Genomic DNA, 14,334 nt, shown 5'->3' on the forward strand with positions numbered 1-14,334 from the left:
AGCAACGATGGATGGCTCGCTGTCAAACTACCAATTCACTATTAAGTACCGGGCGGGCCGCAAGAACGCCAACGCCAATGCCCTGTCCAGGATGCCTCATCAGTCGGACACTGAAGAAGAAGTGGATGACCTGGAGGAGATTGAACTACCTGCCTTTCATCGGAATGGAAAGGTCCATGAGCAACGAGCCTCCAAGAGGCAACGCGGTAAGACGTTAAACCCCCTGCCTCACCACAGCTGGAAGGAGACCCAGGACAGCGACCCGGTTGTCAGCCGTATCAAAGAGCTGATAACCCAGGAAGGTTCCTCCCTGGAGAAGGACGCGTCTCTACAAGCCAAGCAGCTGTGGAATGAGAGAAGCCGGCTGTTCATCTATAGAGAGAAGCTGTGCCGGAGGTACGCCAACCCCAAAACTCATGAGATGGTATGGCAGATAGTGGTGCCCAAGACAGACATCCAGATGGTGTTGGAGGCTTACCACGATTAGGCGGGGCACTTTCGCTGGAAGAAGCTAGAAACCCTGCTGAAGTGTCAGTTTTATTGGGTAGGAATGCGCAGTTCCATTGAGAGGTGGTGCCGGAATTGTGGACCCTGTAGCCTCAGAATAAAAAACTACAGCAGTCAGAAGGCACCCCTGCAATCCATCAAGATGACTCGTCCCCTGGAGATCGTGACCCTGGATCATGTCAAGCTGTCACCCAGCAGGTCAGGATATTCCTGTGCCCTGACCATGGTGGATCACTACTCCCGGGTTCCTGGTGGTCGTCCCTGTCAAGGATCTGACGGCAGAAACTGCGGCGAAGACATTTCAGGCGTACTTCTGCAGGCCCCAAGGATACCCAGAGCAGGTGCTGACGGATCAAGGCCCAGCCTTTGAAGCCAAACTGTTCAAGGAGTTCTGCCATCTGTACGGGTGTAAAAAGATCCGGACTACACCGTACCACCCCCAAACCAACGGTCTCTGTGAAAAGATGAATAACATCGTCATCGACCTGCTGAAGACCTTACCACTAGAGGAGAGAAATCAGTGGCCAGACCTACTACTGTGGGGGTCGTGATGACATTCCACTCGTCCTCCAGTCACTCCAAGTTCAAACTATGAGCATGGGTCAACCATTCAAAGAATGAGTCAGACAACAAGCTGGTTCAAGCTCAGAGCACGCTCAGAAGACTACTACAGACAACGTCCTCAGCAATGTTCTGAATTTATTTTTTACATGCACAAATCTAAATACACTACATAATGGGAGGGGAAAGGGGTTGTCCGGAGCGGGGTAAGCCATGAAAGTCCAGTGTCTAGCCACTCCTGATTGGTCCACATCTCCTTATCTCAGTCTCTGGGCAGATATTGCAGCCGTCAGCTTATAATCTTGTTTCGTTTCTCTGAAATAAGTCTTGGCAACACTGGAACTGTCTTAGTTTAAGTTTCGATTTGAGTAATATATAGCAAGGAAAGCTTATTGTTATATGACACAAAATGGTGGTTAGTACATTAGCAAAAAAGCGTATAAAAGTTACAAAAATATAAAAGTTACAAATATATATATTCTCTTTTACCCCGACATTCCCCCCTAAACACTAAGCTTTCCTTTGCTTCGGGGCCTTTGAGACTGTCCATGTGTGGGGAGAGGGGAGGTGGATTTCTTCACCCAATCATCTTAGAAGCTGCCCCCTTATGGGACGCCCCCAGACAATCGAGCCCTATCCTGGGTGACACATGGAGTTCTCCCAACTGATCCTAAACTGAATCTTTCAATTGGACTTTGTCATGGGGGGGCTGGTCAGGCTTGTTCAAAGAAGTGTATTTCTCTATATATTTTCTTGATTCAGAAAGATCCCGGAGGTTGGGACAGCATTGGTTATATTTTTCCTGTATAAGGGGACTATGCAGCACAGGACCACCAGGCCCAATACTAGTAGACCTCCCATTACTAGACAAACTTGTTGGAGGAATCCCTTGAGCCCTCCCAACTAACCTGAGAAGAAGGAGGTATCTACCCCTGTGTGGTAGCTGTCCACCCTGGGACAGACAGTAAGCATATGGAAAGGATATAGAAGAAGGTAGTCATCTTTTATAGACTCGTTCTGTCTCTCTTGCAGTGGGAGGCGTGAATCCAGGTGCTCTTGCCCTCAAGCTTCAGAGCCGTCGGGGTGGTGAGAAGCACAGTGTACGGTCCCTCGAACCGCGGCTGGAGACAGTCTTTCCGGACAAACTTCTTCACATACACTAGATCGCCTGGGATGAAATCATGTACTGCATCACCTGTAGATTCTGGGAGAGAAGCAGATACTGGAGAGCGGGTGTTAGTCAATTCTCTAGACAAGGCAATCACAAATTTTACCACTCTATCATGTGTTTCAGACAACTCTTGGGGCCTAATCTCTCCTATCTTGGGTGGGGTCCCAAACAAAATTTTATAGGGAGTCAGCCTATGTTTGGCCTGAGGAGTGTGTGTGATATGATACAATACTATAGGGAGTAGGTCGGGCCAGGGGAGGGGATGATCTTAGGTCATTTTCAAGAGCTGGGTCTTGAGTGTGGAATTCATTCTCTCCACTTTGCCTGAACTGGCAGGATGGTATGGAGTGTGGAGGCCCAAATCTGTTCCCAACATATTCCAGAGTTCTTCGTAGATATTTGCTGTGAAAGCTGGTCCTTGATCCGATTCTATGACTTGGGGAACTCCAAATCTGCAGACAGTTTCGGTGATCAGTTTCTTGGCTGTGACTTTAGCAGTCATATTGACAACCGGGTAGGCCTCGGGCCAGGCTGAGAACATATCCACGGCTACCAAAACGTACTCCTATTTTCCTGCTTTAGGCATTTGGATATGGTCGACTTGTATTCTCTGCCAAGGGTAGTCTGGTTTAGCCGGGTGTTGGAGAGGGACCCGTGCCGTACACGTTGGGTTGCAGGTAGCGCAGACAGAGCAGGATTTTGAGTATGCAGTCACAGTGGAAGAGATTCCGGGTGCAAAGTACAGTTTCTTGATACATGCCAAAGCTTGATTCTTTCCTCTGTGTGTAGGCCCGTGAGCCCATGCTGCCACAGCTGAGTACATGCGTCTAGGCAAGCAAGGCTTCCCATCCACTTGGTAAAGAGTCGAGTTGACCTTTGAATCTTTGCGACCTGCCAGCACGGCTCCTGCCGATTTCCATTGCTTGACTTCTTCAGTGGGGGGTCTTCCTTTGTTCCTCACACAATTTTTCTTCAGGCATCCTGACCCCCCTGGATTCCACTCGTGTCTCCGCTGGACTTGTATGGTCTTCCGCCGGCTGTTCTTTGGCTCTTGCTCTAGTGAGCGCCACAGCTACGGTTTGCAGAGTCTCTCCCATCTCTTCTTCCTTTTCCTGCCACTTTGATGACACATTCTCCACTGCTGCAGTCTTGGCTGCTTGGTCAGCTAGGTGGTTGCCCCTGGCTTCTCTGGATTCTAGTTTTCCATGAGCCTTGACCTTGATAACAGCAACCTGAATGAGTAGTTCCAGGGCCTTCATTAGGGCCTTAATCCATGAGACATGTTTCACTGGTGTACCTGCAGCTGTGATGAATCCTCTAGACTTCCACAAGAGTCCAGAATCATTGCAAATTCCATGTCCATACCTGGAATCGGTATATATATATTCGCCTTTGTTCCTGCTGCCAGGTGGCAGGCCTCTGTGAGAGCCACAAGTTCAGCTTCTTGTGCAGACATGTATGGTGGTAGAGCTTCAGCCTTGAGGACTGTTAGGTCCGTTGTGACAGCATATCCCGTGTGGAACTTCCCTTGAGGGTCTGCGAGCGGATGTGCCACCATATTCTCTGGAGCAGAAGTCTCTTCCTGCAAAATTTTTATACAATCATGAGGTTCCACCAATGGATCTTCACCCTCTTCACCTTCCCCCCTAGAAGGTGGAAGCAAAGTGGCAGGGTTGATAGTCAGACATCTGGTCAGCTGACTTGTCAAGGAGGATGTGAGCAGCGTGGACCGCCTTAAGGCACGTGGGGGCAGTTCGGGCGACAGGGTCCAGGCGGGCTGAGTAGTAGCCCAAAGGCCGATACTTATGATCATAGCGTTGTGCTAGAACTCCAGAGGCATGACCTTCCGATTCCGAGACAAAAAGGTGAAATGGCTGAGTATAGTCTGGTAAGCCCAAGGCCGGGGCAGAGACAACAGCCTGTTTAAGGTGGTCAAAACATAGTCTGTGTTGAAGAGAAACACGTGGATCTTCAGCATGAAGCCAAACCGAGCCTTCATTTTTGAGACAGTCGTACAGAGGTTGCATGAGCTTTGAGACATCAGGGATCCATTGCCTGCAGTAAGTGATGAGGCCAAGGAAAGTCTGCATAGCGGAATAGGTGGTTGGGAAGGTGATATCCATGATGGATTGTTTTCTTTCTTCAGTCAGATGTCTAGTACCTTGTGATATACAATGTCCGAGGAAAATGACCTTGGGCAGACACCATTGGACTTTGCCTTTCGAGACTTTACAGTTAGCTGAGTGAAGAAACCAGAGAAGGGATGCTGACATCTCTGGCAAATTTTCTTCAGTGCCACAGAGTAAAAGATCATCCACATAATGTAGAAGGGTGACCTGAGGGTTCTCTTGAACCCATGGCTCCAGAATAGACTTCATAGAATGAGTGAATTGGTTAGGAGAGTTCTGGGCTCTTTGCGGAGTCCTGGTTCATGTAAGCTGTGCTCCTTGAAAGGTGAAGGCAGAAAGAAACCACGAATCTTCATGTAAGGGTATACTGAAAAAGGCGTTGGCCAGATCTAACACCGTAAACAAAGTGGCCGTTGGAGGCAGCTGAGACAAAAGGGTGTTTGGGTTAGGTACCTCTGGAGTTTCTAAAATGGTAGCTGCATTGACGGCTCTGAGATCCTGAACCAACCGGTATCTTGGAGGCTCTCCCGGAGCGGTTTTCTTTTTTACAGGAAAGAGGGGTGTATTGCATGGAGATACACATCTGACAAGGACTCCTGATTCTAGGAGGGAAGCGACTTGGGTACTCAAGCTTTGTTCTTGTGCAGCCTTGAGGGGGTATTGTGGCAACCGTGGGTACCTATGTCCAGGCTTGAGGTGTACTCGGACCGGGGGAACCTGCAGGAGGCCGACGTCCTCTGGCCCACTGGACCACAGAGAGTGAGAGAACTGTGAGGTATCAAGAAGAGTGTGAGGTTGTATGGTCATCATCATGAGAGGGAAGGCTTTAAGAACACAGCGGTCTTCAGTCCCTTGTTTGGAATGAGGGTCCCGCAAAAGAAGCTCCATACCATGGTTTCCGAAGGTAATTGTTGCCTTCATCCGCTCTAAGAGATCGGCTCCCAACAGGTTGACAGGGCAAGTTTCAGAGACCAAGAATCTTGTGAGTACTCCGGTGAACGGTCCTGCAGACACAGGGACTGTGAGTGGAGAAGAAATATGTTGGCCTTCTACCCCAACACAGGTGAGGGTATCCGGTGATAGGGATACAGAAGGAGGGAGCTGTGCAGAGGAAATGACAGATGTGGCCGCCCCAGTGTCCACCAGGAACTCCAGTGGTTGATGGTCCACCTGTAAAGTGACAGTCCCACAGGCGGCCGTGAGATGCGTAGCCGGGAAAGTGGACACTGGTTGACCGAGCCGTCATTGGCGTGGATGAGATGGTTCACGGGAAGGTCCATGGTTGTGTGGACCGTCATGAAATGAGCGGTCATGGTACTGTCTGCGGGTTGGACAGTCTCTGAGGATGTGGTCAAGGTTACCACACTCCTAACACAACATTCATCTTTCAGAATCACGAAGTTGTCTTCTGTTTCTAGATGGTCCCTTGTCATCTCTTCTGTCTCGTCTTCTATATGTGGGAGGAGTATTATCACTTGTGCCTTTAACCATTACCCACTTGATTCCATGTTGGTTGCCAGGGGGTGGGTAGCTTTCTTGAGCTTGATATACCATGGCAGGAGCGGTTTTCTTCTTTGGCTTAATATCCTTTTCCATTTTTAGCATTGATTTTTGGAAAGCTTTAACGATGTCCACCGCGTCGTTGAAAGAAGAAGAACGAATCTCGGGCCGTACTCTCAGGACTTCATCTCTGAGAGCGTCTTGTAGGCCATCTACTAGGGCCTGAACCAACAGGGCGGCCTGCGTCTTGACGTGAGGACTGTATCCGAGATCCTCAAAATGCATGCTGAGTCTTGCAGCATATCTTTCCACAGATTCATCAGGGTCTTGTTGAACATCTTGTATAGACCCAGCTTGATCTGACAAACGATTCTGAGCCCAGGCTTTTAACTGTTTCATGTATTCTAGGCCGGATTCATACGTACTAAGGGGTCCTGCTTTTGTGGAATCCATGGCCTTTTGAAAGCTCTCCGTTTTCGGCTAAGTGAGCCTGGCATTCTGCAGCCAGAGTAGAACCAGCAGCAAGGGAAATTTTGCGAGCCAATCCTCCAACATGGCTCATACAGGTGTTTGCAGGGTTGACTATGGCCCCCACCCGATGTGTAAGGATGTCACCATAGCCTATTGACAGAATGACGGGGCGTCCTGATGGGTCTACTAGATTACGGGAGCGGCAGGGGTCCCAAACTTCTGAGAGGCTGGGGGGTGGTGTTCTGTCAGCAGTTGCTTGGAGCAAGGGCCGGAGTATGGGTAATGAATGTGGGGTGGAGGATGCCATAGGAGACGTATGGGGTAAAGGGGGGGGGGGTTTGGAGTGTCTTGAGCCCATCCCTCATCTGGCTCCGTATCGTCTTGAGTAACAGTATGTTGGCGGAGGGAGAGCAGTCTGGCCTGAAATTCTGGGGAGTTGAGGAGGATATCCCCAGGGTTGTGGGTGACTCCCATAGGAAACAGGGGAAGCGTCTCAGCATCGTGGACTGGAGCAGAGGGTGTCACATTAACTTCAGATGGGTGCTCTGGGCCTGCGGGCTTTTCCACCTGTGCTGGTGGCTGGTAATATGCACCGGACGGATCTAGTAGTGGATATAGGCCGGATTGGGGCTTTCCGGGCCTCCCACAACCAATAAGAGGTGTAGCAAGATGGCCGTTGGAGGGAGGAGTTAGAGTGGGAGTGGGAATGTTCTTGGAGGCAGGCTGGGCATCGTGCCATGGGCGGCCCCCCCCCCCCAGACACAGCAGAACTCCGCCCAAGGTGGGTTTTGCTCTCAGCACATACGACACGTCCACCCCTCCGGTGATTTGTTGTTGGCACCATTATAGGGCGGTGGCTGAGGGCTCGGTGTAGTGACAGGCATCAAAGGTGCAACGGCCATTTTGGGGGCACATAATAAATCACAGTCTGCAGCTTTCATGTATCCGAACAAAGGCTCGAACAAAGGCTCGGCATTCTCTGTTCCCCCCTGCACCATCTACTCTAAGATGTGCATGAGCCTGGTGTAGAAGTCCTCACCCAACTTTCCAAACTTCTGTGTAACACATTCTTTCTACACTGAAAACTAAAGCCTGCCTGTACTGGATAAGCTTATCATGTTATACAAATTCCTAACATTCTTCTTGCCTTCTTGCCTTCCCGTAACTCCACTAATTGGCTTAAGTCCCACAGCAGCATTCCGCAACTTACGAGATCTTTCAAATATAAATATATACAACATTTTCTTATAGAATGCAATGATCTGTCGCGACTCAGATCACTGGTGCAGCCGACAGGTTGCCACTCGTCAGTGTAGAGTACCTCTCCATACACTGATAAGATAGAGAGTACCTCTCAATCTATCCCTTCCCTAACCTTGAATGGCGACTTTACAGTACGACTCACCACGGCACCCTGACTGACAGCAGAACCCCTCCTTATGAGGTTTCTCTGTATAAGACGAAGAGCACCTCTCAATCCGTCTTCTTTCCTACCACGGCACCACCCGTCAGTGTAGAGTACCTCTCAATACACTGATGAGATAGAGAGTACACCTCTCAATCTATCTCCTTTGCTAACCTTGAATTTAGAGCAGTCTCTGTGTTAGACGAAGAGCACACCTCAATTCGTCACAGATTCTTTCTCCCTTACACTACAATTCAGGAATGCTTTGAAACTTCGACTATCAGTTACGGGAGGCAGCTATCTAAGAAAAGTACAGTGACCGGGGGAGGAGGAGGTGGTGTGCACACGAGCACGCGCAGGCATGCGACGTCACTCGTTTTAACACTTGCTGGTTCAGGACGTGGTGCGGGACGCCTAAGGTCTCACCACTCGACCGGTCACCCACCCAGATCCAACCTGACAACCCAACAGGAACCGCTGCGGCTGACACACAGGCAAGTGAGACATATAAAATACATCTCAACTTACCGTGTTCGATGGAGGTTGATCAGGCCTCAAATTCAGCCACCGCGGTCACCACCAGGGAAGTCAGCAATATGGGTCCGGGAGGGCGGCGTACCGCTAGCCACGCCCCACGTTGGGCGCCATTTGTGGGGGTTGTGATGACATTCCACTCGTCCTCCAGTCACTCCAAGTTCAAACTATGAGCATGGGTCAACCATTCAAAGAATGAGTCAGATAACAAGCTGGTTCAAGCTCAGAGCACGCTCAGAAGACTACTACAGACAACGTCCTCAGCAATGTTCTGAATTTATTTTTTACATGCACAAATCTAAATACACTACATAATGGGAGGGGAAAGGGGTTGTCCGGAGCGGGGTAAGCCATGAAAGTCCAGTGTCTAGCCACTCCTGATTGGTCCACATCTCCTTATCTCAGTCTCTGGGCAGATATTGCAGCCGTCAGCTTATAATCTTGTTTCGTTTCTCTGAAATAAGTCTTGGCAACACTGGAACTGTCTTAGTTTAAGTTTCGATTTGAGTAATATATAGCAAGGAAAGCTTATTGTTATATGACACAAAATGGTGGTTAGTACATTAGCAAAAAAGCGTATAAAAGTTACAAAAATATAAAAGTTACAAATATATATATTCTCTTTTACCCCGACACTACCTGACCTGGTAGATCTGTACATCCACATACCTGTGAGTTCCACCAATTGTACTCCAGCATATCTCATGTGAGCAAGACCCGGGAAGTTGCCCATGGACCTGGAGCTTTGTGTAGTAGAACCAGAAGCAGATATGTCCACTGAGGACTGGGACACGACCAGACAGGAGCAGTACAGAAAAGTACAGGCCTGTGTCGAAGACAGTCTCACTCGGGTAAGGAACAAGCAGGAAGCCCACTACAATAAAAGTGCGCCTGCAGAACCCTTCACACCAGGAGAAGTGGTGTTAAAGTGGAAAAGGAGAAACCTCAAACTTGATGACCAGTGGGAGAGAGAACCCTACACTGTGTTAAATTCAAGATTTGATAACAAGAAGACCTGTTTGATTAGCAAAGACGGAGGAATAACGACTGCAACGGTATCTAGAGAAAATCTGAAGTTGTGTCCAGACCTGCTAAAGCCCAAAGAAGAAGTGCCTCTCACCGTACCGGAGGAGCCTAAAGAACAGGGCCGGCGTCAGCACCCGGCGTACCCGGGCAAGTGCCGAGGCCCTGGAAAATCAGAGGGGCCCACCGCCCACTCACTGTCGGGGCCCACTGCCCACTCACTGTCGGGGCACTGGCCGCTTCCTCGGCATCTGTTCAGTGACGCAGGCGCTGCTTGATTGCCGGCACTCCCCCAGACATGGCCGCGCGCTGTGCGGCTGTGTCTGCTAGTAATGACACGGCAGGGTCGACGGCACTGCACCTTTAATTGTGCTTGTGTGTCGCCCCTGCCACGTCATTACTAGCAGACACAGCCGCACAGCGCATGGCCATGTCTGGGGGAGTGCCGGCAATCAAACACCGTCGGAGGTCCTGCACAGATGGGGGGGAGCGGCCCGGACCCGACCGCAAGTGGGCCCCTCTGATGGTCCAGGGCCATGATGTCTGTGACACGCCGGGGGCCCTGCACTGCCCCATACCTGAGGAGCTGCTGGAGAGGACACTGGACCGGGGACAGGTGAGTGAGGCTTCCCCTATCCCCATATTAAAAATATTTGTAATGGGTCTGTGTGAGTGCATGTATGTGAATGTCAGTGTGTATGACTGTGTATATATATTTGTCTGTTTTATATATGTTTTTAAGAATTTGTGTAAAAATGTGTGTATGTCTACATATCTGTGTACCATGTGTGCATGCATATGTCTGCGTACCGTGTGTGCATATGTCTGCATACCGTGTGTGTGCGTGCGCATGTCTGCGTATCGTGTGTGTGCATGCGCATGTCTGCGTACCGTGTGTGTGCGTGCGCATGTCTGCGTACCGTGTGTGTGCGTGCGCATGTATGCGTACCGTCTGTGTGCTTGCGCATGTCTGCGTAACGTGTGTGTGCGTGCGCATGTCTGCGTACCGTGTGTGCGTGCGCGTGCCCATGTTTGCGTACCGTGTGTGCGTGCGCATGTCTGCGTACCGCGTGTGTGCGTGCTCATGTCTGCGTACCGTGTGCGCGTGCGCATGTCTGCGTACCGTGTGTGTGTGCGTGCGCATGTCTGCGTACCGTGTGTGTGTGCGTGCGTGCGCATGTCTGCATATGTGAAGGATAAGGTGGCAGGCTGGGCCCTGTGTACTATATATATATTTCTCCGCCGTATCTGTGCATCATGAATCGTGTATGTGTTAAAAGGGCCCACTCAGACTCTTTCGCCCGGGGCCCAGAAAAACCTGGAGCCGGTCCTGCTAAAGAAGCAGTACTCCATACTGACTTAGGAGATTTCCCGGCAGATTGGCCTCAACTAGGAGGAGCAGTAATAATACCTGTGATCCACTTCTTTCAACAGCCAGAAGACCCTCCACAGCAAGTAGAGTCTGTAAGTGCTTCAGAAGAGCCTGCTCAAGAAAAATCCCGGGAAGAAGGATCCCCGGTTGGAGCAGAGCAAGAAGGCCCAGCCAATGGTGTACTTGCCAGTCCAGTAGAGAGGTTAAGGCAACCCTGCAGTTCCCCAACACTTAGAACTGACAGAATGGGAGGTAGTGCAAACACTAGTGCCTCACGCATCCCAGTACCACGTAGGTCGACACGTAGCACACGAGGTCAGACCCCTGTCAGATACAGAGAGTAAGGAAGGAAACTCTGACAGTGTAGATAGTTGCCCCTGGGGTATTGTCTTGTTTATTTTCCTGTATATGTATTTATTAACTTGTGTTTTGCCTTATAATGGACAATCTAAGTGATATGGACACTTCCCTTGTTATCTCTAGTTACCCGTAAGGGTACATAAAGAACTTTGTGGCTGAAGACAATGTGCAGCCCAAAAACTGCTTCTTGTAAATAATTGCACTCCCTCGAGTGCCCCCTTAGGTGACCTCAGAAGAAAAACCTGTCTGGTGTGGCACAAACGGAGGTCCAACTCAGGATCGCAATGCCCTGCAGCCACCCCAGGGCCTACGTGGAGGGTTTGCTTTGGACATTTCCCTCAAGCTACCAAGTACTCTACCCTGTGAGATGGACATCCTGTCGGGGAACCTCACCTGAAGAGACTAGAATTCTGGGGTTGCTTATCGAAATGTATATATCTATTTATTATTTATAATGTTTTATATGTAATGTTCAAGCAAAGTGCCTCCCATAAAGGGAAGAGTTATTGTATTGTTGATATAAAAAGTACTTCAGTCCGGGAGTACTGAGCTTTGCTAGGGGGGAATGTGGCGCCCCGCTGCGCATTGGTGCCACAGATCCTAGAGGGGTGCATGGACGGATTCCTCCACAAGTGGCCCTCGTAGCATTCACACATCTCCACCTTCCACCTCAGACCACCAGAGGGAGCCCGGATAGGGATATAAAAAGGGAAGGTGGAGCTAGGCAGTTCAGTCTGGTCTGAAGTCAAGTCTGTAAGGAGCTAGGCAGCCAGTCTAGTCTGGGAGGCTGTCTCGTCTGCAGTCTAAAGTCAGTCCAGCTCAGACTCAGGGAACTCAGTTAGTGAGCCCAAGGCGTGCCGACGCCGTAAGAGCGGTGAAGAGTAGTGAGGCCTACTGCCAGTGTGAAGCCTAGTGAGGGCCCCGAGGGCGGCCAAAGGCAAGTGGAGTAAGCGAGCTACATAGGGGGCAGAGGAGCTTAGCCAGCTTACTCCAAGACCACATACCGGACACCGGGTCTGCGTCTGCAGGGATCTCTACGATCAGCAGAAACTACTGGAACCCCTGGCGAACTACATGTCCCAGGAACACCAAAAGCTGATTGATATACCAGGGTCAGGAGTCACTGAGGCCCAATAGACCAGGGAGTGTGTTCTCCAACAGAAGGCCCTACCACCAGGTCAGCAGGTGCAAGACAGAGACCAAGTTAGGCCTAGCTCCAGGCAGGTCATAAGCTTATCAGGAAAAAGCAAGAAACAGGAGGCCCCACACCTGCTCACTGGGGAGAGTCCTGAAATGCACCCTTCGCCCTACAGTGCCTTGGATCGTGCCTGAAAACACCACCAGTAAAGGTACTGAATTGAACTGTTGTGAGTGTGCCTATTCTTCTTCCGACCCGGCTGGGTCCCCTCTGTCCTGCATTCCTTCTCCTACACTGCCCTGAGGCCCCGCTCCACCTGTGGGGAGCTGTACCAACTAAGCTGCCTGATCACTGGCCTCAGAGGACTGTAGCAGCGCTGGTGATCCTCACCTCACCAGACACCCCGGGTGGCGTCACGAACAATTTCCCCTTTCCCATACACCTTTCCCAATTCCTTGCTTTTAAGAGTGACCCCAGGGTACGGCCCCGGGAGCCGGCCACCGCGGCATCCCCGAAACCAGCAACAAGGCCCGGGCGCTGAGTCGTCCCCATCCCCTGGGTGCGTCACAGCAACTAAGGGAAAACCTGGAGAACGTGCTGAGCCTGGAGTCTGAACGGCAGAAAATATACCAGGCAGTGAGGAACTTGCAGCGAGAACTGAAGGAAATGTTCCAGAAAAATAAAGAGGAGGTTTTTCAGTTGACGCTTGACAAAGCAGAGTATGAAGATGAGCTGTGAGAGATGAAAGATCGCTTCTCCCTGGTACGGGTAGAGCTGAGGCAGGAGAAGCAAAGGCTGGATGAGGGTCTACTCCAGAGGGATAGGGAGCTATCTGTCTTAAAAGGAGCACTGCAGGATGAAGTTTCTGGACATGATCAAGATCTAGAACAACTGCATGAACAGTTCAACCGGGAGCTGTGTGAATCCAAGAAGGAGTATGGTGAACTCATGAGGGAGCTGCAGCAATTCCAGGACCAAGTAAAGCCTCTAATGCAGGAGAAGGAGCGGCTAGAGGATCTCCTCAAGGTTAAGAAAAAACTAGAGGTTGATAAGGCTGAGGCAGAGCACATGCGCCAAGTGATTGAGACCACTCTGCAGGACACCTGTGATGAGAATGATGATCTCCGCAGAAAGATACCGGGACTGGAAGCTCAAGTGAAGGAGCTGCAGACGTTCTGTGATAATCTCCAGAGGGCAGAGACGTGCCTTAAGGATAGATTCTGCAGGATGGAGGAGTCTATCGGAGAAGGGAGGTATGAAGCAAATGCCTCTTTGAATAATGCGAGCTTGGGTGATTTGGTGGATGTAAAAGCCGACATTAAGTAGCTCAAGGAGTCGCTACAAGCCAATTTGAAGCAAGAGAAGCTTGAGAGACTGGCTGTCAAGAGCCGAGTGGGCACATTGGAGACAGAGAGGTCTGAGAGAACTCTACTGTTAAAGGAGCAGTTGAAGCCAGAAGAGCTTCAGAGATGGGTTGCAGAGAGGTGAGTAGCTGAGCTAGAGGAAGAAGTTTTCGAGCTCATAGGTCGCCTGGCAAAGTATCACCCAGTGAACGAGGCCTCCTTGGAGAAGTAAAAGGGCAAACAAGTTGCACTTACTCCTTAATACCATGAGAAGGGGGACCTGAGGAGAGCTAAGAGAGTGTTAACAGAAGATAAGTATGAAATGGAAGTGGTCAAGATGAAAATTCTTGAATTTGTAGCGGTGAGTAAGCTCAGGTGAAGCATACAGGGTGAAGAAGCTGAAAGTCAGTTGCCCCTGAAACCTGAGCCAGATGATCGTTTGGAGACCACTGGTGAGACAGAAACCTCTCGGTACAAGTGCCTCATAGATGTACCCGAGGATTTGAGAGAAGAATGCACCAGTGAGTCCGTGCATGAAGAGTTTAAGAAAGCCGTGGGAGCCTGTAAGGTGTACTCGACCTCAGAAGCTAAACAACTGGTGGTCCTGTCCACAACAGAAGTCACAGTGAAGAGGGTGGCTATCTTAAGTGACATGCACTGGCGATGTATTCGCACAAAGCGGTTTGTCCGGTTGAAGACGGAACAAGCCATTAGACAACTAGAGCTTATGAGAAAAGCTCAAAGTCTGCGTGAAGAGGTCATCTGGGTTCCTCAGACTCTGGAAAGAAAGCTCATTGGGAGAAATGGCCGAACCATGCAA

This window comes from Phyllobates terribilis, unplaced genomic scaffold (genome assembly GCF_046119375.1).
Source record: "Phyllobates terribilis strain yellow unplaced genomic scaffold, ASM4611937v1 Scaffold_7__3_contigs__length_470593459, whole genome shotgun sequence".
Taxonomy (NCBI): domain Eukaryota; kingdom Metazoa; phylum Chordata; class Amphibia; order Anura; family Dendrobatidae; genus Phyllobates; species Phyllobates terribilis.